Genomic DNA, 26231 nt, shown 5'->3' on the forward strand with positions numbered 1-26231 from the left:
CAAACAGAAAGTGCATGGCTTTTGGCTCCTGGCTTCTTCCCTCACTGGCCTGCTGCCCAGGACCCCTGTGTCCTGAGGCCCTGAGGCCTCTTGAAATGCATGCTGAATGCTGTCCTGCTGCTATGAGCTACAGCTCTCAAACAGCAACCCTGAATCTGGGAGGGAACCAAGTCTTAGTCAGTTGTGGCCTCTGCACGCCCAGCTCTGTCACCTGCTCTGCCAGGGGTTCTCCTCCTACCATTGCCCTGCTTGCATGGCCAAATGTGAACCCCAGGGTAGCCACAGGATTCTGCCTTACTCTGTCACTGAGAGCTCAGGCTGCTCCTAGCTTTAGCACATCTCCACCATTCAACCAGGAGGGCAGCTCTGCCTCACTCCAGCAGTTCTGATTCCTGCCTTTCCACACGGGGCACTTCTCAGATGCTCAGCCAGCTGCTATCTTTCCCATGGTGTCTCTGCTGGGCTCTGGCCACCAGGGACTCTGGCTCCAAGTGACAGACTTGCTCTGGTCACTGGGGTCCAAAGTCTCTGCTGCACTCCAAGCCGCTGCCTGTCGTTTGCCTCTCTCGCAGCACGGCAACTCTGCTTGGCTTGTCAAGGTTGTGTATAGCCTCAAGCCATGTCCCTCAGCTGGCTGACTATGCTCTCCTTCACAGCTCCTTTGCAGCAGAAAGCCCACAGAACTCCATGGTTGTGCTGGATCTCAGTGTCTGCTGTCGTTGGCAGCTTCTGGAGCTTCTGAAGCCACTTGGACTGTTAAGTTCTCGGTGGCTGCTTGGTCCTGGATGCTGCTTTCTGCATCCCAGGTCCCGTCAGTGCTCAGGAAAAACTACTCTAAGTTAAACCTTCTTTTAAACCTAATTCTTCACCACATCCCTATAACTAAAGTGTATATTTCTCAACCTTCACCAAAACTTTTTTACAACTTTAAACCTAACTTAGTAAATAGATAGATAGATAGATAGATAGATAGATAGATAGATAGATAGAAACAGAGAAGCATAGAGACAAAGACAGAGATACTTGCTGCAGCTTTAACTTTAACTACTTGCTTTATAGTTACAATTTTACTCCCTAAGATTAGAATATCAACACACTCAACTTCATTATGAGACATGCTCCCTTAACCTGCAGTGTTCCTACTCTTTTATCCTCTGTACCTAAGGCCCATGTTCAGGGTGCCATCTGTGGGAGTCCAGCTCCTACCTGCCCCCACCTATTGAAGGGTTCTTAGGTGGAGGAGAGAAGAATGAGGAAATGTCAGATAGAAAGAGAGACCTAGATGATGAGAAGAAAGACAGAAACACAGGATAGCTTCAGGAGGGCCTGGGTCAATACCCAACAGCTCAGAACTTTATTCAAAAGGGCTTTTTATAATATGCCAAGGGGAGAGGCAAAAAACCTCCCTCCTTGGAAGATCAAAGCACACCATACAACCAAGTGTAGACCCTTCAAAACACCTGGTAACCATGTTCATGGTCAAATCATCCCATTATGCAGCCCTGCTAAGTAAAGCAAGCCAAGATTCTCTGACCCTGGGTAAATTCTCACTAGGAAGCCTCTGTGGGTCTCCATAATTTTTAAAAATTGTGTGTCTGTGGGCTTCTGTATGCCACAGATGTTCATGGCTACCCGTGAAGGTCAGCAGAGGGAGTTGGATCCATAGGCTCTAGAGTTGTGGGCTGCCTCACCTGGGTGCTGGGAACCAAACTCAGGTCCTCTGGGAGACCTGTAGGTGCCCTGAACCCCTAAGCCATCTCTCCAGCCCACACTGGGCAGATCATAGGGAGAGACACAGGAAGACTCTGAATCTAAGTCTACTCCATATGCATGGTTTGGGTGAGGAAGGCAGGAGGGGCACTGCCTAGCTGGTCTTCAGTTCCTCACCCTGTGGTTTGGCTCCCCTGTGCAGTCCTGAGGGCTAAGTCTATTTGTTGATGCTCTCTGTAGAGACCCTCCAACACTCCTGTGGGAAGGACACCTCACCCTTCCCTGCAGCCTTCAGAGCAACTGTGGAATGCTGAATGCTCTGCTCTTCTCCGTGCATCAATATTATTCACTTCCTTTCCATTTTCCGGAAGATTACCAAAACCTCTGCTGATGGCTCTGGTTTTGTCTTCATTATGGTTTTTCGTTCATTGTTTTTACAGATGCCCCAGCAGAATTTTGAAAGGAAGCGTAGACAAATGAATGTGTGTAGTCCACCATTTTGAACACATGTGTAACTGGTATACACATGGTCGTATGTGTGCACAGGTGCATATCCACATGAATCTGGCTTTAGAGAACATTGGATCTTGTCGTTATATATGTTCAATTATACTTAATTCTTATAAAGTATTATTACCAAGGGGGTGCAGGTGTCACACTGTACATGAAAGGTCAGAAGACAACTTAGTGGAGTCAGTTATCTCTTTCCACCTAAATATGAATTGTGGGGTTTGAATTTGGGTTATAGGCTTGTCCTGCAAACATTGGATCTGCTGAACAGCCTCACCCACGTGCCTCCATCACCCCACTGCTGATTACCTTTCTTTGACACCATGTTAATTGAATTCCTTCCAGAAGAGTTTTGAGAGGCATTTCTCAAAGCCATTGTAAAAAAAAGTGTGTGTGTATGTGTGTGTGTGTGTGTGTGTGTGTGTGTGTGTGTGTGTGTGTGTGTGTGTGTCGGGGTGTGTGTGTGGGGCAGTCATCCTTCTAACTTTTTAGTGTTTTGTAAGTAACATTAGCTAGGTGTTTGCTACTGTCTTTGTCTCTCTGCCTGAAACAATAAGTGATTTAAATTCTGGGGCTAATATAATTAATCAGGTAGAACCCAGTTGAAACGACTTTTTTAAAAAAAAAAAACAGGAAACATTATACATGACGATCACCTGACTCTAACTTCTGGAGGATAGTGTCTTTTTGTTGTTGTTGTTGTTTATTGTTTTTAATTCTGAGTGAACCCATGTGCTCTTATCAAACGGTGGCATTTCATTTCAAACCCTAAGGGTGGCCAATGGAGGACAGTAGCTGAGAGCTGGAATTAGAGTGGACAAATGACCCCTGAAGGAAATGACTCTCTTATGTTGGATCTAAAACTTCCCTAATAAATATTTATCCGCTATTGCTAGAGCTGTGCGTAGACTCACAGGATGCAAAACTCAAATGCACAGGCCTGTGAGGGTTTTGGGAGCATCCACGTGTGTATGTGAGTGTGTGTGTGTGTGTGGGGGGGGGGTGTCTTCTGTCTGCCGAGCTTCAAGTTGAAACGAGACTTGAATGGAGATCGACACTTTCCAGGAGAAACGGTGACTCACACGAAGATGACCCAAAATGGCATCTGGTTCCCATCGACTTTGTTTCATTCTTGGACTCCATTCAGAGGCACTTCCTTCCAGCTGGGACTTTCAATGGGATAATGTGAAGGCAAGATCCACAGAAGTGGGTTTGGAGGAGGGAATTAAAGAAGAAAATGCAGCTCGTGGAGGAGACGATGGAAAATTACACCCAGATGGGAGCAGTAGAGGAAGGACACACACACCCGGATAAACACGCGCCAACTGAGATATTTAGAGAAATGAGGTGATGTATATGATCTTTAATAGGGGGCAGCAAAGGTTTGAGCTGGATGAAAGGCAAAGCGAAACAAGGCTTGAGGGCTATCGGCACTTGGATGTTGGTTCCGTCTCGGGCCTGGAAGAAGATGCTGTAGGTCCTTGTTTAAATGACCGCAGCAGAACGCTGCTTGTAGTTCCCCGAGATTTATCTGTCCTGCAGACCAGCTGCATTCTCCGTGGTGGTGCCGCTTTTCCGGCTCAGTGATGGAAAGGGTCTGGTGAAGATCTCTTGGGGTTCCCAAAGGACCTGGGATAGGGGTGGAGTCATCACCTAGACAGGTGGGCTGGGCTTTGTTGCTGGACCCAATCGCTCATCAGACAGCCTATAGGACAGAGGCTGGAAGAGGCAGAGTAAGAAGCTGCGTCCAACTATTCCTTCTCTTGTCTTGTTCTCCTCAGGGCTTCAGCCGAAAGGAGGAAGCCCGATTTTCTAAAAAAGAGACTCATATTCTAGAGCTCTTTCTTTTTACCCAAATGTGATTTTAAAAATTAAATATCATGGAACTAGTCTGCTTTTCTCCTCTTTACCCACAAGCATATCTTGAGAGGCCATATCAACAGAATAAGGCATCACAGTGGTAATGATAGAGATGGATGAATATTATTTGTTCTTTGAACCATTGTGGCGAACAGAGCTGATCCCGGTCTGGAACAAGTTAAAGGATATACACCAAATACATGTTTGAATCACTACAAAGGTATGTCTCAGTGAACACTGCAAAATGATGCCACAGCACAGATTATTGTATGCCCCGAGAGAAGTACAAATAAAGCTAAAATAGACAAGTGTGACCTCTTATTGTATAAGGCATTGGAAACTTCAAAGGACAGTGTAGATCTGTGTGTGAGAATTCTCAGATAACCCAAAGGCAGCTTGGCTTAACACATAGGCCAGGAATCCATGAACTCTGGTGCCACTGGGGCCAGGCAGGCACCATAAAAAATATGTGAGTCTAGCCAGAGCCAAACAATCAGAAAAAATAGCACCTGTGGTGAATGCAAAGCTATGGCTCCTTCGAAGAACTTCGGTTTTATGTTAAAATTGTACATAGGCAGAGTTTCTCTGTGCCTTGGCAGCTGCTCCCAAATAACCACAAAGAGGCTTAATATTGATTATAAATGCTCAGCTGATAGCTCAGGCTTATTACTAACTAGCTCTTACAACTTAAATTAACCCATTTCTATTCATCTATGTGCTTCCCTGAGGCTTGTGGCTTTTACCTCTCCTGCATGTCCAGCTTCCTTTCCGTCTGACTGGAGACTCCTCTGACCCTGCCCTCCTTCTTCCCAGTGTTCTCCCTGTCTCGAAAATCCTGCCTAGCCATTGGCCAATCAGCTTTCTATTAACAATGAGAGCAACACATTTTCACAGTGTTCAGAAGGATTATTGCACAGCAATTGCAGAGTCAAATGATTCAAGTCAGGGCTGGGGAAATAGATCTATTGGTGAATGGTAGGCATGGGAACCTGAGTTCACTCCTCAGAACCCACAGGTAAGACGAACAAGCAAAAAGCTGGGACAAGCAAAAAAGCTGGGCATGGTGACCTGCACTTATAAACCTAGCTCTTAGGGAGGCAAACACAAGCAGATCCCTGGGGCTTTCTAGCCAGCCAGACTAGCCTGCTTGGCAAATTCCAGGCCAGTGAGGAACCTTGCCTCAAAACAAGAATGACAAAAAAAGAAAAAAAAAAAAAAAATCCAAGGTTGTGACTAGAGGGGGTGGCTGGAGAGATGGCTCAGTAGTTAAGAGCACTTGTAAAAGCATTTATAGAGGACTGGGATTCAGTTCCCAGCACCAACACAACAGCTCACGACCATCTGTAACTCCAGTTGCAGGGGATGCAGTGTCCTCTTCTGGCCTCTGCTGGCACCAAGCATGCAAGCAGTGTACGTACTTACCTGCAGACAAAACACTCACGCGTGTAAAACAGTCAAATAAAACTTGTAAATCTTAAAGTAGATGGCTGACTGACTGACAGCTGAGGTCGCCCACTGGCCTCCTGGAGGAGTCCTGGCCGAACTGGATGAACTGTCTCCAGGGAGAGGAGGTGGAGAAAGTCGGCTTCAGTGAGAGCAGATGCTTTGGGATTGGGCTCCTGGGACAGAGCTTGTGTGAGGAAACACCTCTCACTCCACACTGGGATGACATCAGTGAGGAAGCTCCCGCCATCTCCTCAGAGCAGGACTCAAGTATAATGGCCTGTCGTGACTTGGTTCTTCCCAGGGTTCCATACCATCCTCCCTCCTGGGGTATACAACAACACATCCCACCCCACCCCACCCCATTCCCAGCTGGGCCAGTTACTCCAAGGCCTGGGAGGTAACTACTCAAAAATAAAGTCTTATCAATCCTGATGGAATTAGCAGCTTGCAGTGGAATTTTCCAGTATAATTCTGGGCTTCAATGTGCTTCACAAGTATCAAATCGGATTAAAACAAAACAAAAATCCATGCGCAATGAACTTGAAGAACACAAGGAGAAAAAAAAACTTTAACAAAAATTATATTCAGATTTAATCCCTGTATGAATTATCTACACTCTCTCCTTTAATCCCTTTAACAATAAGAAAAATCATCAACATGTATAGAAGTTGCAGAAACTTTGTATGAAAATTGGAATGCTATAAACTGTTGTTGGCTCTGTTCTGCTGGCAAACAGGCATGCTGAGGACTCCCACAGTCCTTCTCCCTCAGCTCACAAGGACAGGGACAAGCCTGTACCACTGCACACAGAGGCTGCTTCTTAAAGGATTATAGATATTTGCAAAGAGAACTTATTTATTTATTTTCTCCTATGGCTTTACTCAGTGATGCTTGGATTCCACTGCTCATGGGATAGTTTGTACATGACTGAATTCCCATCACCACCATTATCAAGGGGGGTTTGGAATGCATGAGATTCTTCCACCTTGATCTTGTAGCTATTCTCTCTCTCTCTCTCTCTCTCTCTCTCTCTCTCTCTCTCTCTCTCTCTCTCTCTTTCTCTCCCCCTTTCCTCCCCCCTCCCCACATACTGGAGTACTTTAATGGATTCAATCTTGTTCACTTTTTTTTAATTTGAGATATATTTTCTGTGTGTGTGTGTGTGTGTGTGTGTGTGTGTGTAGTTGGAAAAAAGATCAAATCGAACTCTAAAGGATTTGCTAAATAAACAGAAAGGAGGAACAAAACCACATAATGCTCTATTAACTTTGAATTTTCTCAATGCTAATGAGAAAGGAACAACAGCTGCAGAGAGACAAAAGGTACCAAGCCACGTGGCTAAACATAGATAAGAATTATGGGTTAATTTAAGTGTAAGAGCTAGTCAGTAATAAGCCTGAGCTAATGGCCATACAGTTCATAATTAATATAAGCCTCTATGTGTTTATTTAAGTCTGAGTGGCTGTGGACCTTTGGGGGAATGTGAGTGGGAGAGATTTGTCCTGACCACTGGCCAGCTGGGACACAGCAAAACTTCCAACTACAAATGGAGCCCAATGTCTCGAGTTTCCACTTAAAACCTGAGAATACTTAATAAGCGATTCTAAATGAAGGTTCCTCTTTCATGTCTCATGTGAGTGGAGAGACATCAACTGCCACCAAAGGAACAACACGCTAGCAGACCAGTAAGCCATGTGTCAACTTATAGATTAATAGAAATGGGTTAATTTAAGACATAAGAGCTAGCTTGCAAGAAGCCTGCCATGGCTGTAGTTTAAAAATAATATAAGCCTGTGTGTGTTTATTTGGGACCAAGTGGCTGCACGACATGGGTGAGAGAGATTTGTCCTGACTGTAGGCCAGGTGGGACACAGGAAAGCCTTCAGCAACATGTGTGTGTGTGTGTGTGTGTGTGTGTGTGTGTGTGTGTGTGTGTGTGTATGTGCGCGCGCGTGCAGAGGCCAGAGGAAGGCATCAAATCCTTTGAAGCTGGAGTTACTTACAGGTAACTGAACTTGGGTCATCTGCAAGAGAGTCTCTGCAGTCATGTCTCCACTTCTATGCGTCTTCCACATTCTCATATCAAGTGGAGAGGCTTCATATGTTTTGCTTAAGGCTGGAGAAGACAAAGGCATTTTTTAAAGGATGGAGGGGTGGACTTCTAGGCTAGGAAGGAGTGGTAGTCACCTTGCAGTTCTTGGGAACAGTGGGGTTCTGGGTAGCATTCTATAAAGACATCTCTTAGAAGGAAGAGCTGAGTGTGGTCCAACATCGGCTACACCTGGGAATGAGTCTCCTCCATCCAGTTCTGTCCCGGAAGCTGCACAGGTGGGACAAAAGTGAGCCTTGTCAGGGATGCAGCTGCTATCTCACTGCTAGCCACTGGAGACAAACAAGAAAACAATGAATTTGTCTAGTCTTCCTAGAGCCTCTACACTGCATAAGATGCTGTGCACGCTAAGGCCCTGGCTTGCAGAATTCTGATGCATGGGGTGTGGTTATAGTTTAAGTGTAGACAGTTCAACTGGCAGCTTGGCAGACCAGTTACTCAGAATCCAAATGGAATTTGATGTAAGAATATTAAACCTTTTGTTTGTGTGTGAGCTCTACCTCAACCCCTGGCATCTTGGCATCCATATATCCAAAGAGTCTGGAATGTTCTGGTGGAAGATTCACTTCAACTCCCCTCCCCCATCTCTTTCCCTAAATCCACCTCTTCAAAGCCCGCCAAACACAGCTCCTCCCCCAGAGAGGCTCAAGACCACTCCCACAGGGTATTTATGTTGCATCCCAGAAAATAGACATGAGGTTTTTCTGGTCTCTGGTCCCTGTGTCCTCTCTGAGGGGCTGGAGAATCACCCGGGAACACTTTACCCTTTAAACTGTGGCTTTTCTAATTTGGTCTGATTTGGATTGCTGGGTCGTATCAGAGGCTTACAACTTACCACCTTTTTCTGTCTTTCATGAACTCACAAAGTGAGATTTACACTTGTTTCAAGTATCCTCTGAACACCCTGCTATGGGAAGCATTTGCAGATAGCTACTAGGGCTCTGTCTCTGCCACTCTACCATGTTGGTATGGATAAGAGACCTTGGGGATGCCCAGCAGGGCAAGGAAAGGAGGGCTCTTGGCTACAGTGGAGAGCCAAGGAGGAGGAAGCCACCCTTCTTGTCTTCTGAGGCCCTTTTGTGGGTCGCTTCTATTTTGTTTTCATGCATCTTTGTCAATGCTTTAACTGTATATTTGCAGGAGGGTGGGGGAAGGTCCCCAAATGTGCATATTCAAAAAAAAAAAAAAACAACCCAAACTAACAAACAACTTCACTCCAGCAGACCATTTTATTAGCCTCAAGATGAGTCCCTGCCTGGAAAGCTCTCAGATGCCAGGAACTGCCGCCTACTTCCTACCCCAGTCAAGCTGCTTAGGGCTCGACTTGAATGGCTAATTATTGGTCACCTCACCTTCTCATCAAAGCCAAAAGATTATACTTAATGCACAACTTAAGCCGTCCCCTGGACCTCACTCGTTTGGGTCGGCAATCACGTTTTTTGTTTTTTTTTTTTTCTATTCCCCTCCCCACTTAGCTGAAGTTTTAGTAATTGCCCTCTGGGCTCAAAAGGGCTTCCCACTAGGCCATTGAAATGTTAAAAAGCCCCCTGATTTAGGGAAATGTTTATCTACACTCGGAGAGAAAGAACTGGGACAAATCTGTGCGGCTTTGATACCTGACAGGATGCAGATTTCTCGCAAGCAATTTCTTAACTTTCAGCTTACTAATAACTATAATCAACTCGGTGCCTTGAGCGTTGGTAAGACGCGCTTTTAACACAGCAGCTAGAACATCAGAGCAGGTAAGTAAGCCATAATGGTGATCCTTCCCACTCTGTAAACATCATGCCTACATCCCTTGGGCTTTTCAAGATACAACCAGGAAGTCAGCCTGTCTCTCAGGAATGAGGGAAGTCGAGGAAGACCTTGCTTTTCTTTGTTCTTCCTTAGTCCTTCCTGCCAGGACTGGAAGGTTCAGCAAAACGGGCTCAGTTCTAGATACACCTTTAAAGGTCAGATCTGGTGACCCCTATCCACAGGTCTCCTCATTCTGGCAGAGGTGGCTCAAACCAGCTGTTCCAAAACCATGATACCTAAAGGCTGTAGGCACGGGAATAGAATGGAGCCAGGCAAATTTTATCAGGAAAAATGTTAGCCTCTCAGCTCCATTACCTAGTAACTAGTAATGAGATTTTGGAGTAACAAACTATGAGGGTAAAGATCACAATGGTTTTTGTGCTCCAGATCCCCCTGTGCAGTATTTTGTTTGCCTGCCTAGTCAGTTGTTATTTGTGCTGAATATCTCATTGTACGTGATTTTGACTCATAAACTCTCCTTTTTTAAATTTATTTTTTAAATTAATTCATAAATTCTTCTGATATGACCATTTGGATTGTGTAACATCTGTGTAAAGTGGGGTTTCAGCACCAGATATATAAAGTGAGGTCATGGCTGCTCCAAGGTAGGGCTGAGGAGGAGGTTTGTCTTGGTAGCTATGAGAGAGAGAGAACAGACAGAGGAATCTGGAAGAGTCCAGAGCAGGGAGAGAAAGCCGTAAACTAAACATAGTCTATAGACTGAACTGAGCCATGATTGACGGATTGGGTGTGGCAAATGGGCAAGAGAGAGAGCCCAGAGCCCAGCGCGCCAGGGCAGAATGGCAGGGTTATATAGGAATAAGAAACTGGGAGGAGTGAAGCCCATGAGCTGGAGAAGTTTGGGGTAGGGGTGGGGTGAGAAGAGCTGAGAGGAGCCACAGGGACTGAGTGAGCCTTGAGGCCAAGCGTGCACTTTGGTATGCTCACAGGCACCTCATTTAACCATTTGTCCCCAAGTTTCTTTTGGAGCTGACAACATCGACCCATTCCGTGGACCCCTCCCTCTCGAAGCACCTGTACTAACCCATCCCAATGCACACCGCAAGCTTTAGGAATCTTCTTGTGTCTACTCGTCCAGTGCTGTGATTGTAGCACGTGCCTCCATGCCCGGCACCTTTATCACCCGGGTTCTAGGGAATCAATGCAGGTCCCCACCCTTGAAAGGCCAGTCCTTTACTGACAGTCATCCATCACCGAGCCCCTCATCAACCCTTACTCCGTTCCTCCTCCTGCTGTTCATGGTAATGCATTCATTTTCCTGCTTCCTCCTGCAGACTCCAAATTGTTCGTGTCTTGTCCAAGAATCAGAATTTTGTAGCTGGAGATGTGGACAGACTGTCCCCTTACGGACTCACAGCGAGGACAGTGTTGGGAGTCAAAGGAGATGCTGTTAATTGTCGGGGCCATGTGATGCATTTGGCTGCATACAAGTACCAAGGTCTCTGTTTCTATTCTTGTCTGAAACTCTCTCCTCCTCCTCCTCCTCCCCCTCCTCCTCTTCCTCCTTTTCCTCCTCCTCCTCTTCCTCCTTCTCCTTCTCCCCACACTCAACCTGCTATACTTTACAATATCCCTTAACTTCAAATTTTCCCAACTTTTTTCTCAAACTTGCTCATCCAGAGTCATCCACTGTACTAACTGACTAACTTTACAGAGCCCTGGTTCTGGAGGAGACTTTGAAAGGCAAAAATTAAAAATAATAATAAAAAGAACCCCTTACTTAATAGAACTTACATTACCCATTTAGAAGTGAAATGATCTAAGAAATTTTCTCTGAACCTAAAAATAAAGATGTAGGATTCATTTAGCAGAAATAAGAGAGCCTGCATGGGAGAAAGTTTAAATTTTTTCATTTTTTTATTTTTCAAATCCAAAACTGAGTTGGGTTCTGTCTCCTTTGGTTGTGTGATTCATCAGAATTCGTACTGTAAAATGTTCACATTAGTTCACTGCAAGACTCACTACTAAAAATGATCAAAATTGTGGCTCTAAAAAAGTTCACTTGTTCTTGATCTTTGTCAGTTTATGGCCTATGTGGGGGATGTCAAAACTGAGTGTGGAGGATGGGCAGGTGTGTATCCAGCCAGCTGGGTGAGTAGCGGTGAGCCATGGAACGTACTTAGCAAGCTCCGATCCAGCACTTCTGGGAATTAGTGAATGTCCTGAGAGAATCAGTTTATGGGCCATCAGAGGTGACAAGGTTATACTGTGTGAGTTCTACATGTTCATCTGGACACACTAACTGAGAATGGCTCTTGACACAAGGACTGATACACCTATCGCCTGACCGGGACTGGGACAACGTGTGCAAGACCCGAACAGGTCTAAGCCACATGGGTTCCTACCACTGAGAGGGGGGAGGGGACATGGGCTCCCATCCCTTACCCAGGTGCTGTCTTCCATCAGCAACCTCTTGCAAAGGAAAAAAGTAGTTTTCTTCAATGAAGTCTCACTGGGTATATAAACCAAATTTAAGGATAAGCCCCATGCCCAGCAGTAGATGGCCAACACAAAACAAACTCAATGGTATTTTTGTTGTTGTCATCTGATGTTGTTTTCTTGTTTTTTTTTAAAGGGGGGGGGTACCTGTTTGTTTTCTAAAGAGAGAGAAAGAAGGCATGGAGTTGGGCGGGTGGGGAGAACCTGGGAGGAGACAGGAGAGGATACACTACATCCAAGAGAGTTCAGGTCCTGACATACACTGAAGGTCAGGGCTTCTCAGCTCTTTTCCATCTACAACCTCTGCTGGCCTGAAAAGCGTTCTAAGTGTGTAGCATGCAGTGTGTGTGTGGGCATGTGTATGCATGTTTGCCTGTGTGTAAGCGTGCATTGCAGCATCCATGTGTGGGTAAACAAAACACTTCATGGTTTGTTTCTACATAGTCACGTATTTGCATGGCAAAGTCACTCTCTCAGTCTCATCCAGAAAGAAAACATCACTTTGTCTTGAATTTTCACTGTAAATAGAAGTTGAACATGATTTTTAAATTACCTTGTCTCTGCATGCGGCAGCACTCTCTTCAGCAGGATATATAATTTGGTTATAAAGTAAAACTCTAGAAACAGGCGCGTGTTGAATCAACCTCCAAGGACTCCTTCCATTTCCACAAATGCAGTATCAGTAGCACAAGAAAGAAAATTGCATGGAAGTGCCCAAGCTTCAACAATGTGCCTTTCCTGATGTCATACATAGAGGGAGAAGTGTGCCAGCACCATGTCACCATGGCCTGTTATTTAGCATAGGCTTCCTGATTCAACATGTGCCTGTCTTGTGCCATGCTCAGCATTTTTATTTTATTTTATTTTATTTTATTTTATTTTATTTTATTTTATTTTATTTTATTTTATTATTGTGTGCACGCACAAGCGTCTCCTGCATCCCCATAAATGTTAGTTTAGTCTATTCTTCAAACAGTCTGCTGCACGAACTTCAAGCTGGCTTTAAGGCCCTGAAACCTGTTGAAACCTGTATTGTTACTTTCCCCATTTTCTGACAAAACACTTGACAGAATCCGCTTAAAGGAGAAGAATTTGCTGGAGCTGTGGTGGCGCACACCTTTCATCCCAGGACTCGGGAGGCAGAGCCAGGTGGATCTCTGTGAGTTCAAGACCAACCTGGGCTACCAAGTGAGTTCCAGGAAAAGACGCAAAGCTACCCAGAGAAACCCTGTCTTGAAAAACCAAAAAAAAAAAAAAAAAAGAATTTATTTTCGCCCATGTTTTCAGAGGAGTCTGCTGTGGATATTGTTCTGTATAAATAAAACACTGATTGGCCAGTGGCCAGGCAGGAAGTATAGGTGGGACCAGGAGAGAAGGAGAATTCTGGGAAGTGGAAGGCTGAATGAGAGACACTGCCAGCTGCCGCCAGGACAAGCAGCATGTGAAGATGCCGGTAAGCCACGAGCCCCGTGGCAAGGTATAGATTTATAGAAATGGGTTAATTTAAGCTGTAAGAACAGTTAGCAAGAAGCCTGCCACGGCCATACAGTTTGTAAGCAATATTAGTCTCTGTGTTTACTTGGTTGGGTCTGAGCGGCTATGGGACTGGCAGGTGAGAGAGATTTGTCCTGACTGTGGGCCAGGCAGGAAAACTCTAGCTACAGGAGTCAGTCCACCATGGTGGGAAAGATGGCGCTGAGAAGCAGAGAAGGGGATTGCTTGGGATCATCTGGCTTCTATCTCTCCCCTTTCTGTTCTAAGCCCCAGCCCATGGGATGGTGTCACCAACAATCAGGGTAAGTCGTCCCCTGTCAGCTAATTGTCTCTAGTGAAACCTTCACAGTCAAATCCATGAGTACACTGCACTGTCTCCTGGGTGATTCTAACTCAGTCAGGTGAATGAGGTTTGGCCATCATGAAACCCAAACACCCTTATTACTTAGCTATTCATACATCCTTATGGGCCAAGTAGGATGCGAGACGCATTTTGCTCTGGGGGCAGAACAAAGAAACAGAGAGGATCATGGGCAATTTGGGGAAGGTTGGGTGGAAAGCATGTCCTCAGTAATTGGCCTTGAATCTGACTTTGAATATAAGCAATTGTTTAATAGTTTGGATATGGTCTTGGATTTGGGGTTATCACGAGGTCTGTGTTTATAATGGTTCTTCTGCTACTCCCTGGGTAGGTGCCATCAAACAGTCAGTCGTCTTAACCCTCTCTGTAATCATTCTCTTCTGGAGAATAAGGGAAACAGTACTCTATCTTTCTTATACTTGTTTAAAGCATTAAGTGAGGTAAAGCATTTAGGGCCGTAGCTGACGTGACTTAGTACTGTAATTATTGGACTTGTTATTAGCTCTCTCACATTCTGCCTGCTGTACTCATGTTGGTGTATTATTTATGATGACATTTGACATCAACGAGTGGAAAACCAAACAAGAAGGAACTGAGGTAAGAGACAATATTGACAGTAGCATTAAGTCTTGAGGGAGGTTTCAGGTTGGTGATTCGGTGGCTCATTGCTGTGGTCTGAACATGAAATGTCTCCCGTAGGTTCTTGTGTTTGAACACTGGACTCCCAGCTGGTGACACTGTTGGGAAAGGTGTTGAACCTGTCAGGAGATGGAGCCTCCCTGGAGGAAGTGGATCTCTAGGGGTGGACTTTGATATTCTATTAAAAACGTTTTCTGTGTCTTTGACCCATGTTTCTTCTCCCTTCTCTGTAACTATTATTCATAGGTTTGGTCTTTTCACAGTGTCCCAGATTTCCTGGATGTTTCATGCCTGGGTTTGAAAAGATTTAGCATTTTCTTTGTCTGAGCTGGCTGTTTCTTCTACCTTGTCTTTGAGACCTGAAAGTCTTTCTTCCATGTCTTTTAATCTGTTGATGAGGCTTACCTCGGAGGATTTTCTTTGATATTCTAAGTCATCCTAAGTTTATTTCTTTTTGGATTCTCTTATGTGTTTCTATTTCTTCCATAAATTCTAATTGCATGTCTTGAAAGGTTTGCATTATTTCATTCAACTGTGTTTTCACAGTCTTCATTCAGACCTTTACTCACATCCTCTTTAAGGTCCTTCAACATATTCCTAATGGCCATTTTGAAGTTCTTTGTCTACGCTTTAGCTATGGCATTATGGCTGCCGGCTTCTGGAGGAGGCACAGTGTCTTGACTGTTGATGTACAGGTTTTGGCACTGGGCTCTAGGCATTTGGAGTTATGATGTCTGAGGTGCTTCTTGGTGTCAGTATCTGGTCTTGTTTTTGTTGGGTGGGTGTTTCGTTCTTTTGTCGCTGTTGCCCAGTCTGGATCTTAAGCAAGTATGGTGCAGGTTGGCAGGTGTCGCAAAGGAGAGGAGCTGTGTTGTGAGGAAAGGCTGAGAGGGGCAGCAGGCAAAAGCTGGGGTTACCCTGGGTCCACACCAAGGGGCAGAGTGCCCAGGGAATGGAGGTGGTTTGGGAGGAGGGGCTTCTGCAAATAAGCTGCTGCAGGACTCAGTAAGTCTGGAGAGACTAGAACAGAGGATGGGAAGGAGGGTGAAAGTCATCCCTCCACATCCCAGCCCAGTGTGGCCACTGAAGGTCTTTGGTAGAAAGTGTTCTTATGGCTGAGTGGTGACACAAAGGGATGGAGATGGGTTAGAGTGGACAACTGAGACAGGAAGCAAGAAAGCTAGGGGGACCATGGGTCCTTACCAAGAAGTGGAGTCCCCAGGGAATGGAGGGGGGCTGGGAGGAGGGCCTCCTGCAGGCAGGCTGCAACAAGATTAAGAGAAAGTGGGCTTTGAGGTTTTATAGCGGCCCCACTCCCTGTTTGTTCTTTGCTTCCCGAGTATGAATGCAGGGTGACCAGGCAGCTTCCTGCTTCTGCCTCCATGCCTACCATGTCTTCCTCAACAAGATGGACTCTATATCTCTGGAACTATAAGCCAAAATAAGCCCATTCTACCTTAAATTATTTTTGAGAGAGAGAGAGAGAGAGAGAGAGAGAGAGAGAGAGAGAGAGAGAGAGAGAGAGAAAGCACACGAGAGAGAGAGAGATTGTGTATGTGTTTGTCTTTTTGTCCTACATTAGCTCTTCTGAGGGGTAAGCTATAGACTCTTTTATACCCAGCTGTTTGTTCTTCTTCAATAAAGTCATCAGCATTCATGGTCTTGCTTCCTGCTCCCATGGTGATAACTCTCAGATTTCATTGTCTACTTCTGAGCTCTTTCTGAGATTCAGATATACATATTCCACTTCTTAAATTTGTCTGTCCTATATGAATCTCAAGTTAAAAATTGAGCATACTTCTCTATAAGCTGACACAAACATCAAAGAAGAAAAGCATATAGCTTTGCCTTGCACAGCTTCTAGAAATAGCTCTAATCAGTTGTCTTGTCTCTGTATGTTTCTGATACACTTCATTTCTCTTTTCACTGCCTTATGAAACTAACCACTTCCAATACTGACTCTCAAGTAACTAGTTTCCTTTGCACAATAGTTATTCTTTTGTTGTGTGTTTTTTCAAGACAAGGTTTCCCTGTATAGCCCCAGCTGTCCTGGAACTTGCTCTGTATATCAGGCTAGCCTTGAATTCAGAGATCCATCTGCCTCTGCCTCTGCCCCTGCCTCTCAAGTGCTAGAATTAAAGGTGCATGCCACCATACCTGGCTTGCATAGTAGTTCTTACACTGTGTCCTGATGTGAATATAATTAGCAAGGTTGGAACTTACTGCCCACCTTCTGTCCTCATAGTCCTTGTGGCTGCTCTGGCAAGGCATGGCAGTGCTCTGGGATGTAGCATGCTCTTTCCCCTATCTCAACCGTGAAAAGCTAGAAGTTTATATAAAAAAATTAACTCTTCACATGAGCCAGTGGTCAGTGAGATGGGTCCAGAGGCTAGATGCCTTGCTAATGGAATTACTGAACTCCAGTTAATAGACAAGATGCTCAATAATTCTGACTATTCCCTGATTCAGACTGCCTTCCTGTGAAACAAAAGAGAAACCCTTGACTTCATGCAACCTCAAACTTCAGAGTAGACATCTTTGAAACCCAGAAGAGTCTCTAAGGGTGTAAGAGAGGGGACTGCAGTCTTTTTGAGGCCCACAAGACTGAAAACAAAGCCCTGGCATCAATCTCTCTCAATAAATGCCTCAAGATTTTTCAACTGAAGTGGGAGTTGCATTTCCTCCCAAGGAGTTCACTGGCCCCAAGAGTACCACAGGAGGGTAGACCCTTGAGTCTGGAAGGAAATGGCCTTCCTGTGACAGGCTCAATTAAGCCACAATCTGTGACCAATTATCTACAAGGTCAATCAGGTACAGGCAGCTGGGTACTGAGAGCTGAGTAGGAATAGAAAGTTAATTAACTCTTGACTGTCTAAAACTTTAATTCAATTTGTATATATAGAGTCCCCTTTAAAACTCAAATGGATCTGACTGGAGGCCCCATATCTGGGCACATAAAAATACTGTGCAGAAATACATCCTCTAAGAAGTTGTCAGAGGCATCTTGAAGATCTTGAGTTTTTGCGTTCATGCCTGTTCATGGCATGTGATTAGAGAAGTCTCTGTTACCCAGGGACTACCATTCATTTTCCTCATACAAGGACATCTCTTATGGAGGCTCACAATTTCTTCTACCCTTGAGTTGTCACTAACTGGTGACATATATTTGTAATTTTTATGTAAATATTTCTCTCCGCTGAGAATGAAACATGTTCAGAGCAGTATGGCCACAGACTATGTAAATATCTTCAGGAAGATGAGATTTTTATCCTTGACCTTGGCAGTGATTTCTCAACCTGTATTCTTCAGAGCCATCCATATTCCATGGGTTTTCCCCCAACACCTGATATCAGAAAATAAGTTAAAGAGCTAAAGAAATGGTGGATTAGTTTGGATCCAACAATTGGACAGATAATTTGGAGGGATACAAAATATTTTTATGCACTCTGTGAAGCCCTAACATGCGGACTTCAGGATGATCAGATCTGGAGAATGAGACGTTCTTGTACCTGATGTTATGGGGACTGTCAAGGCCACTGAGATCTCCTGCTAAGTAACCCATAGCTCTTCCTCCATGAAAGTCCTGGAGAGAAGCTTAAACGAATAAATAAAATAGTTAAAGAAGCAAAATCGAATGTTAAACCCACTGATGTTCCCTATCCTGCCTTACAGGTATTTAGTGGGCCACGTGTATCAGACATTACTGAAAGATGGGAAAGTTGTCTCTTAAAATCCAATTTTCTAGGCCTGGAGTACAGCTCAGTGGTTAAGACATGCCTCATTCTTACAGAGGACCTGAATTTATTTTCCAATACCCTTACAACTTCCTGTAAGTCTACCTATGGGAAATAAGGCAATTCTGGTCAGATCTGAGGGCATCAACACTCAGGCACACTCAGGCACACACACACACACACACACACACACACACACACACACACCCCACACCACACCATACACAATTAAAATAATAAAATGAATATTTTAAAAAATTCAATTTACTGTTTTATGACTAATTCATTTTTGTCATTGAGAAACATATATAAAGTGAGAAACTTCAGCATCTTAGGCATGGCAAGATGTTTTCTGAAAGTGTAGTAAAGAGGGATGGAGAGATGGCTCAGCAGCAAAGAGCACTGACTGCTCTTCCAGAGGACCCAGGTTCAATTTCCAGTACTCACACAGTAGCTAACAACTATTTGTAACTCCAAGATCTGACACCCTCACACAGACATACATGCAGACTAAACACAATGTACATCAAATAAAAATAAATAAATAATTTTAAAATGTGTAGTAAAGATTCCGGTAAAGAACTGATGTAGAGTTACATAACTAACAAAACTCCAAGATGAGCTTATAAGGATGGGACAGGATAGAGAAGGGGGCTGTATTCACCAAGAAATCATTAAGATAAATAAATTAAAATAAATTCACACCCTTGGGCCCATTCTGGTGACATCTAGAAAAGCAAGAAGAAAATGAAGATCTTAGTTTTCTAGGTGGGGAGAAGGGGGCAGAAGAAAGGCAATTAGAAACTCCAGGAAAACAAATGCTACATAAGAAAGTCATAGTTCAAACAAGTGCAGCCAGGTTTTGTGCCTCTGAATGCCCAGCTGATTTCTCCTTCAGATATGTGAACTTATGCTTCCTGCTTGACAGACCCAATCATAGTACTTGACATTATGGCGAACAATATTGAATTTACCATAATATTGTCAGCATTGTTGCTATGATATTCAGAAGGAGAGAGGTTATGCTATACACTAGCCCTACTCTCAGTGAGTTTTTCTAAGTAAAGTTGACTTCTTACATACACTAAATGCCCATTACAGCTTATCTTCATTTGAGAACCTGACATCTTTCAGAGCATTGTCAGCCTCATGGCTGGGAGCTACAAATACTGATTTACACTTCTCCCAGCTAATCCTAAGCTTCACAAGAGGTGTGTGTGTGTGTGTGTGTGTGTGTGTGTGTGTGTGTGTGTGTGTGTGTGTGTGTTTACCACAGGTGGCACCTTAGGGATGGGAACATAGTTATTTGGTGAGCAGAACTACCCCCCACTATCTACTGTTTAGGTATTTCAATAATCAGTACTGTACTTCCCCATATGCTTATCCATCCCTTCTCTAAGACAGTCAAGGTGAAATCCCAAACAGCGACACGGCCTTCATGTCTAAGGGTAAAGACACGACCTCAGAGTGACAGGAGACAGTCCCCAGTATCACGCTCTTCTTGAGCTGAAGCTGCAGGGGCAAAGAGTGAATCTGTCTACATGTCCGACATTGAATGTGCAATGTGGAACACTGACAGGGGCATGGAAAATGCTTTGGGAAAGGTGGGACATGAGAGACATACACTGTCACCCTTTGCATAGGCAGATGTCCAAGAGAGGGAAGTACTCCTCTGTGGGCCTTGTTTCAACCCCCTGAAGATAACTCCTTAGACATTGACCTTTGCCTTCATCCTTTTCTTCAGGGAAGTCTTTCTAATACAGTCTTTGTCTACCTCTGGAGAAAGAATCATCAAGCATGTCCTCCATGGGTCTCAAAAACTTTGTCTCCCTGCTTCTGCTCAAGCAGGAAGGATAGGGAAGAGGGAAGGGCAGTTTTAAATTCCAAATATCTTTTATACCCTCCTCCTCTATTGGCAGTATAACACTTCAAAAAAAAATGTTATGCCCTATCTAATTATTGTCAAAGAATTTCTATCCCATTTTGAAGGATGTCCCTCTATGAAGATTTACCTATTATGCTTTGCATCTATCAGACTTTCATAGGAGAACCAGCACCCATAACCTCTTCTCCTTGGGTGATTCTGTTCAATTGAAAGGATTTCCTGGGTACAATCTTAATAGATTGAGAACTTTTAATCATCTCCATTCAGCAGTCTGGACTTTCTTATTCAAAGGAATATACCTCCTCCCACAGAGGGAAAAAGCTGAAAATTGGGAAACTGACAATATAATTTAACACGATTTCTTAGCTTCAGATTGAAATGCTAAAACATGCACAGGAAACAGTTTACAGTGTACAACAGAATGACTGAAATCTCAATCACACGAGGAGAGGAACAGCTGGCAAAGGCAGCTGAAATATCGTGTGATGCTTATCTGCTGCCCTGCAAATCCCGCCTCCTGGGCCTGTAGCTGAGCTTGCTTCCCGTGTTCATGGATTATGTACTGTATGTTCTGCTTCAGGATACTCCTGAGAGTGGAAGTCGGTATTGTCCATGGTTCCATTTGGGAAAACAAATGCAGATTGGCCTAAGAAACCACCGTCTGATTCCCTACTCCAGTTGCCTGCTTCACTCGAGGTCCCAGTCACTTTGTTGGAAGGGTGTGGATTTGTTGCAGAAAACCCAGCTCCCCGCACCATGCCTGTCATGATTTGACTACATAAGTGAAGAGTTGCCAGTCAAAATGTCTGCCAAGACCCATGGTTGACATTGATTTCAAACAGAGAAACAATTTCAGTGCTATTGCCAACATTCTGATTTCCTTTTGGGATTTTGTAACTAGATTCCTATAGAAGAATGTGAGAAGGCCTAACAAATATCATCACAGGCTCCCAATAACTCAGTTAAGAACTAGGCCTCAATTCCTGCTTCTTGAAACTGAGCAGGAAGTTTCTGAGGAAGCCATGAACAATCAATCACCAATGCCCCTGACAGCAAAGATGGAGAGAACTATAGGTACTAGGTCAGCCAGCCTCCAGAATAGCTCAAGGTAATAAATAACCAAATAAGGACAGAGCCTGGGACTTGTCCAGGCTTGCCCCCAAATGGAAAAATTGTAGCCTTAATCAGTCCTTGCTAGCCCTAGCCAATTAGAACATACTAATATGATTGCCACTTGTGTAAGCCAATCCTATCTGAGATGACCTAATTGTCCCTGAAACTCCCCTTAGCTCTTCATAAAGGTCACCATTCTGCCTTTGAGTAGGATTTGTGGCCCCAGCATGATAGTACCTTTATTCTCACTTGAGACGATAAATGCTCTTGCATACGTGGATGGTGGTCTTTTGTAGACTTCTCCAGGACCCTAACAGAATGAACTCTAGATGCCATGTTTTGGGCTGTGGCTTTGCATCAAGCATATCATCATGGGTCCATTGTTTTGAGATGCTTCCACTCACTCAGCAAATGTACTAAGCAGGTTTTACTAGCCAAGCCCCTCACAGGATGCTAGGACTCCACAGTGATCTTTCCACACCAGCCACATTCAGACCCCAGATACAGGAAGTTCTCATACATCTCCACCTTTTTTCCTGTATGAGATTATTAGAATCTTGAATGCACAGCACACTTCCTCATGCATTGTATTTTTCGTAGAACCTATCATGGTGAATGGAAGAAATTTCCGAAATATCCCCCCCCCCCCCCCCCCCCCCCCCCCCCCCCCCCCCCCCCCCGGAAGATACTGTCATAATCCACTTTGGGACACAGCAAGTCTTCAATGATTATTAATTGAACACATGTTTATTGTGTGAGTTATTTCTTAAATTCCATTCCCTTGGTGAATCCAAGTTCACTTCCTCACCCAAACAGGAATACTGTACAACTGGAAGAAGCCAGATTTTGTTTGTTTCTGATTTTTTTTTCTTCTTCTGTTGCTGTGCTAAAACATGGACCAAAAACAACATTTTGGTTTGGGGGAAGAAATAGTTTATTTAAGTTTACAGATTACAGACCATCATCAAGGCTAAGTCAGGACAAGAGCTCAAGATACAGATCTGGAGGCAGGAACCAGAGCAGAAAGCACAGATGAAATCTCCTTACTGGCTGGCTTTCCTCACTCACTCAGCTACCTTTTCTCAAGTAGCCAGGAACACCTGTTCAGGGATGCCATCCCCTGCAGTGGGCTGGGCCCTCTCACGTCAGTTAAAAACCAAGACAATGCCGCACAGACATGCCCACAAGTTAATCTGATGGAGGCAATTCTTCAGTTGGGGTCTCTCTTTCCCAGTGTGTCAAGGTGACAGCTGAAGGTAACTATGACAGGGCTGAAGTGAATTCTTCTCATGAAGCCATGCTGTTTCAGTAGCCTTACAACACAGGGAGGCATATCTACCAGTCTGATCAGAGAAGAATATTCTGGAAGTTCCTTTAAGTCTTTCGGGATGTCGGTTAAGAATCCATCAGAACAGAGTTGTGCAGTATTTATGAAACTGTCAACTCAAGGGACACATCTGATCATTTTTTTCACTCCAAAATTACTTTGCTTAACAGAAGGACCCAAATTTGGCTGTCCTGTCATGATTTAAATGGTCTGCATCTCATTAGTGTTACTAGCATTTACTTAATAAAATCAAATCAGAATAGCATTTAATTTAGTTTTAATAGGATAGTTAATGCATGTTAACAAAATATCAATTGATTATTAAAATGGGGAGTGCTGAGGTGTAACAGATATGTGAGATATTAATCTTGTTGCTATGCCATTAATTCAGAATTACATAAGCAATAAATGTCTAATTAGGTTCTTACTAGTGATGAGTTGTAAGCATTTATTGGGATTCAATAAGATGGATGTTATAGACTTGTGCTAAGGACTACACTGTAATTAACACTTTCGTTCCTATTTTCATCCATGTTTGCATTTTTTTTATTTGTTTGTTTCACAGGATGTGACCCTAATGGGATAGAGGCAAAGCAAGGATAGGATACACTATTTAAGACAATCCCAGACTGGTCCATAACAAGTGCCTGATGGGTTTGGCCATGGGGACTTGAAATAAGGAACCCACTAAGAACTTTTCCTTAGAGACATTTGCAGATTCAGTGATAGAGACAGGCCATTTGAGTAACACGAAATGAAAAGGGGACCCAGAATCCATCCTATTTCACCCGAGAAAAGAAGAGAATCCCTGACATGATATGATCTTAGGGGTCCTCCTTACTCCAAAATCTTGATACTACTCTCTGCCTAAAACTTATTTAATTGTTCATCTGGACTCAAGACATTATTGAGTGCAGCTTGATTCCTGGTTTATACAGGATAGCCATAAACTCTGGAAACAAACAATTGTAAAGATAACTATATAATTGATATACAAATGCATGGCCCACTCAATGACATTCCATGACCGGCCTATGATGCTAAAACCACATAGCTCATTGCTCTACACACAAGAGAAGCATATTATTGATGCACTATTCCCATAAAACCTACAAGCATGGGGGCTGGCAAACGGCTCCGTGGGTAAAAGTGCATCCCAAGCCTGAGGGTTAGCATCTGACCCCCAGAACTCCTGTGGAAGGTAAAACACCAACTGTTGTGAAATACTGTTTTAACTGGGCAAAGATGTGTTACATTTGCTTATACTGCAGAATATTCCTTTAACTGTATAAAGGTATGTTGTAGCTTGAGTTTTCCTGCTTGGCCCACAGTCAGGACAAATCTCTCTCACCTGCCAGTCCCACAGCCGCTCAGACCCGACCAAGTAAACACAGAGACTTATATTGGTTACAAACTGTATGGCCGTGGCAGGCTCCTTGCTAACTGTTCTTACAGCTTAAATTAATCCATTTCTATAAATCTATACCTTGCCACATGGCTCGTGGCTTACCGGCATCTTCACATGCTGTTTCTCATCGTGGTGGCTGGCAGTGTCTCTCTGACTCAGCCTTCCACTTCCCAGCTTTATTCTCCTCCTTGTCCCGCCTACACTTCCTGCCTAGCCAATGGCCAATCAGTGTTTTATTTATTGACCAATCAGAGCAACACATTTGCCATACAGAACATCCCACAGCAGTATGTCACATTTATTTATGCTGCATTTGTTTAATGATGTAAAGATATGTGTTTAATTAGGTCAAGATGTGTTGCATTTGTTTCGCCTTGCCTGTCTGAGGCACCTGATTGGACTAATAAAAAGCTGAACGGTCAATAGCTAGGCAGGAGACGGATAGACAGGGCTGGTGGGCAGAGAGAATAAGTAGGAGGAGGAATCTAGGCTCAAGAGAGAAGAATGAGAGAAGAACAGAGAGAATGAGGGAGAAAGAAAGGGAGACACCGGGGGTCAGCCAGACGGGCAGCCTCCAGCCAGCTGGATACAGGAAGCCGGGGAAGGAAGATATACAGAAGGGAGAAAGGTAAAAAGCCCCAGGGCAAAAGGTGGTTAAAGAGAAACTGGTTAATTTTAAGTAAGAGCTAGCCAGAAATGAGTCCAAGCTAGGCCAAGCTTTTATAACTAACAATAAGTCTCCATGTCATGAGGTGGTTGGTGTCCTTAAAAAAAAAAAAAAAAAAAAAAAAAAAAAAAAAAAGCCTGGTACAATTCACATGCATGGGGGCTGGCAAGATGGCCCAGTGGGTAGATGTGCTTCCCAAGCCTGAGGATTTGTATTTGAACCATGGAACTCATGTGGAAGGTAAAAAAACCAACTTTGGAAAGTTATTTCCTGATCTCTGCACTCACACTGTGGCACACACTCATAACCACACACACACACACACACACACATTTTACCAACACAAATGTACATAATAAACATATATGGATGTGTACGAAAATATTTTTTAAATCCTTGAGCAAGTGTGATGTATTGCCCAATTTGTGCTTATTTTCACTGAATGAAGCTGTGCTTTTGGAAGCCTCTGAAGAACTAATTAAGACAGTTCAGTCAGAATATGACAACTTATCTGTCTTACCAGGTCTTCAGGTCACTTCATCCAGGTTAGACAGTGTCTCATACAGGTGTAAACTAGCCACACTAGTCACCTGGTATTGAAGAGACTTCGGCTTGCTGTCAGACACCGGAGTATTTGAGGTGTGTGTTCTGTTTCTAACTGTGGGGACTTCTATAGTTTATTTAACCCAGTGGTTCTCAACCTTCCTAATGCTGGGACCTTTTAATACAGTTCCTCATGTTGTGGTGACCCCCAACCACACAATTATTTTCATTGCTACTTCAGAACTATAATTTTGCTATTGTTATGAGTTATAATGTAAATATCTGATATGCAACCCCTGTGAAAACGTTGCTCAACCCCTAATGGGATCATGACACACAGGTTGAGAACCATTGGTTTAGGTGCCATAGTGTTATTGGGAGATGAAATGAGATTATACATATGAAGTGCACAGTGTCTTCAATTGTTGTCTAAATTGAATATCAGTAGCTTTGTCCCTCTCTTTACCCCCTTTCTATCGGATGATAGAGACAGAGTGCCATCTTTTAACTTTTTAATATTGATGCATTTATTGTGTGTTGTGGGGTGTGCATGTGTACTGCAGCATGCTCATGCAGGTCAGAGCAGCACTCTCGGGAATCAATTCTTCCCTTCCATCATGTTGACCCTGGGAATCCACTGCAGGTTGTCCAGCTTCACCCATTGAGCTATCTCAGCATCCGTAGAACGCCAATTCTTAACTGCGGGTGGGGCTCAGGGCACTGGGTACCTGAGACAGAGAGTGGAGGAAGAGCACAGAGCCAAGAAAACGGCATGTGGCCGAGCACCGAGAGCATAATTCCTTTCTGTTCTCATCCTGGGCCCAGCTCAGCATCCACAGACGCCCAGTTGAGTGCTGTGGGTGCTTTCAGTAGGTGTTGCAGGTGTTCTCTGCAGGTGTTACAGATGTTGCAGATGTTCTCTGCATGTGTTGAAGGTGTTGTAGGTACCCTCTGCAGGTATTGCAGATGTTGTAGGTACCCTCTGCATGTGTTAAAGGTGTTGCAGGTGTCCTCTGTATGTGTTGCAGGTGCCCTCTGCAGGTGTTGCATGTGCGCTCTGGAGGATTTGCTGGCATCATGCTGCTGTGTTCATATCGGTTCTTGGAGAAACTTCTTACTGTACTGGAGCTCTTCGGCCCACCCCTTGCATTTCTGGGTTCAGCAATA

Source organism: Peromyscus californicus, unplaced genomic scaffold, assembly GCF_007827085.1.
Source record: "Peromyscus californicus insignis strain IS unplaced genomic scaffold, ASM782708v3 Scaffold_19__1_contigs__length_69161282, whole genome shotgun sequence".
Lineage (NCBI taxonomy): Eukaryota > Metazoa > Chordata > Mammalia > Rodentia > Cricetidae > Peromyscus > Peromyscus californicus.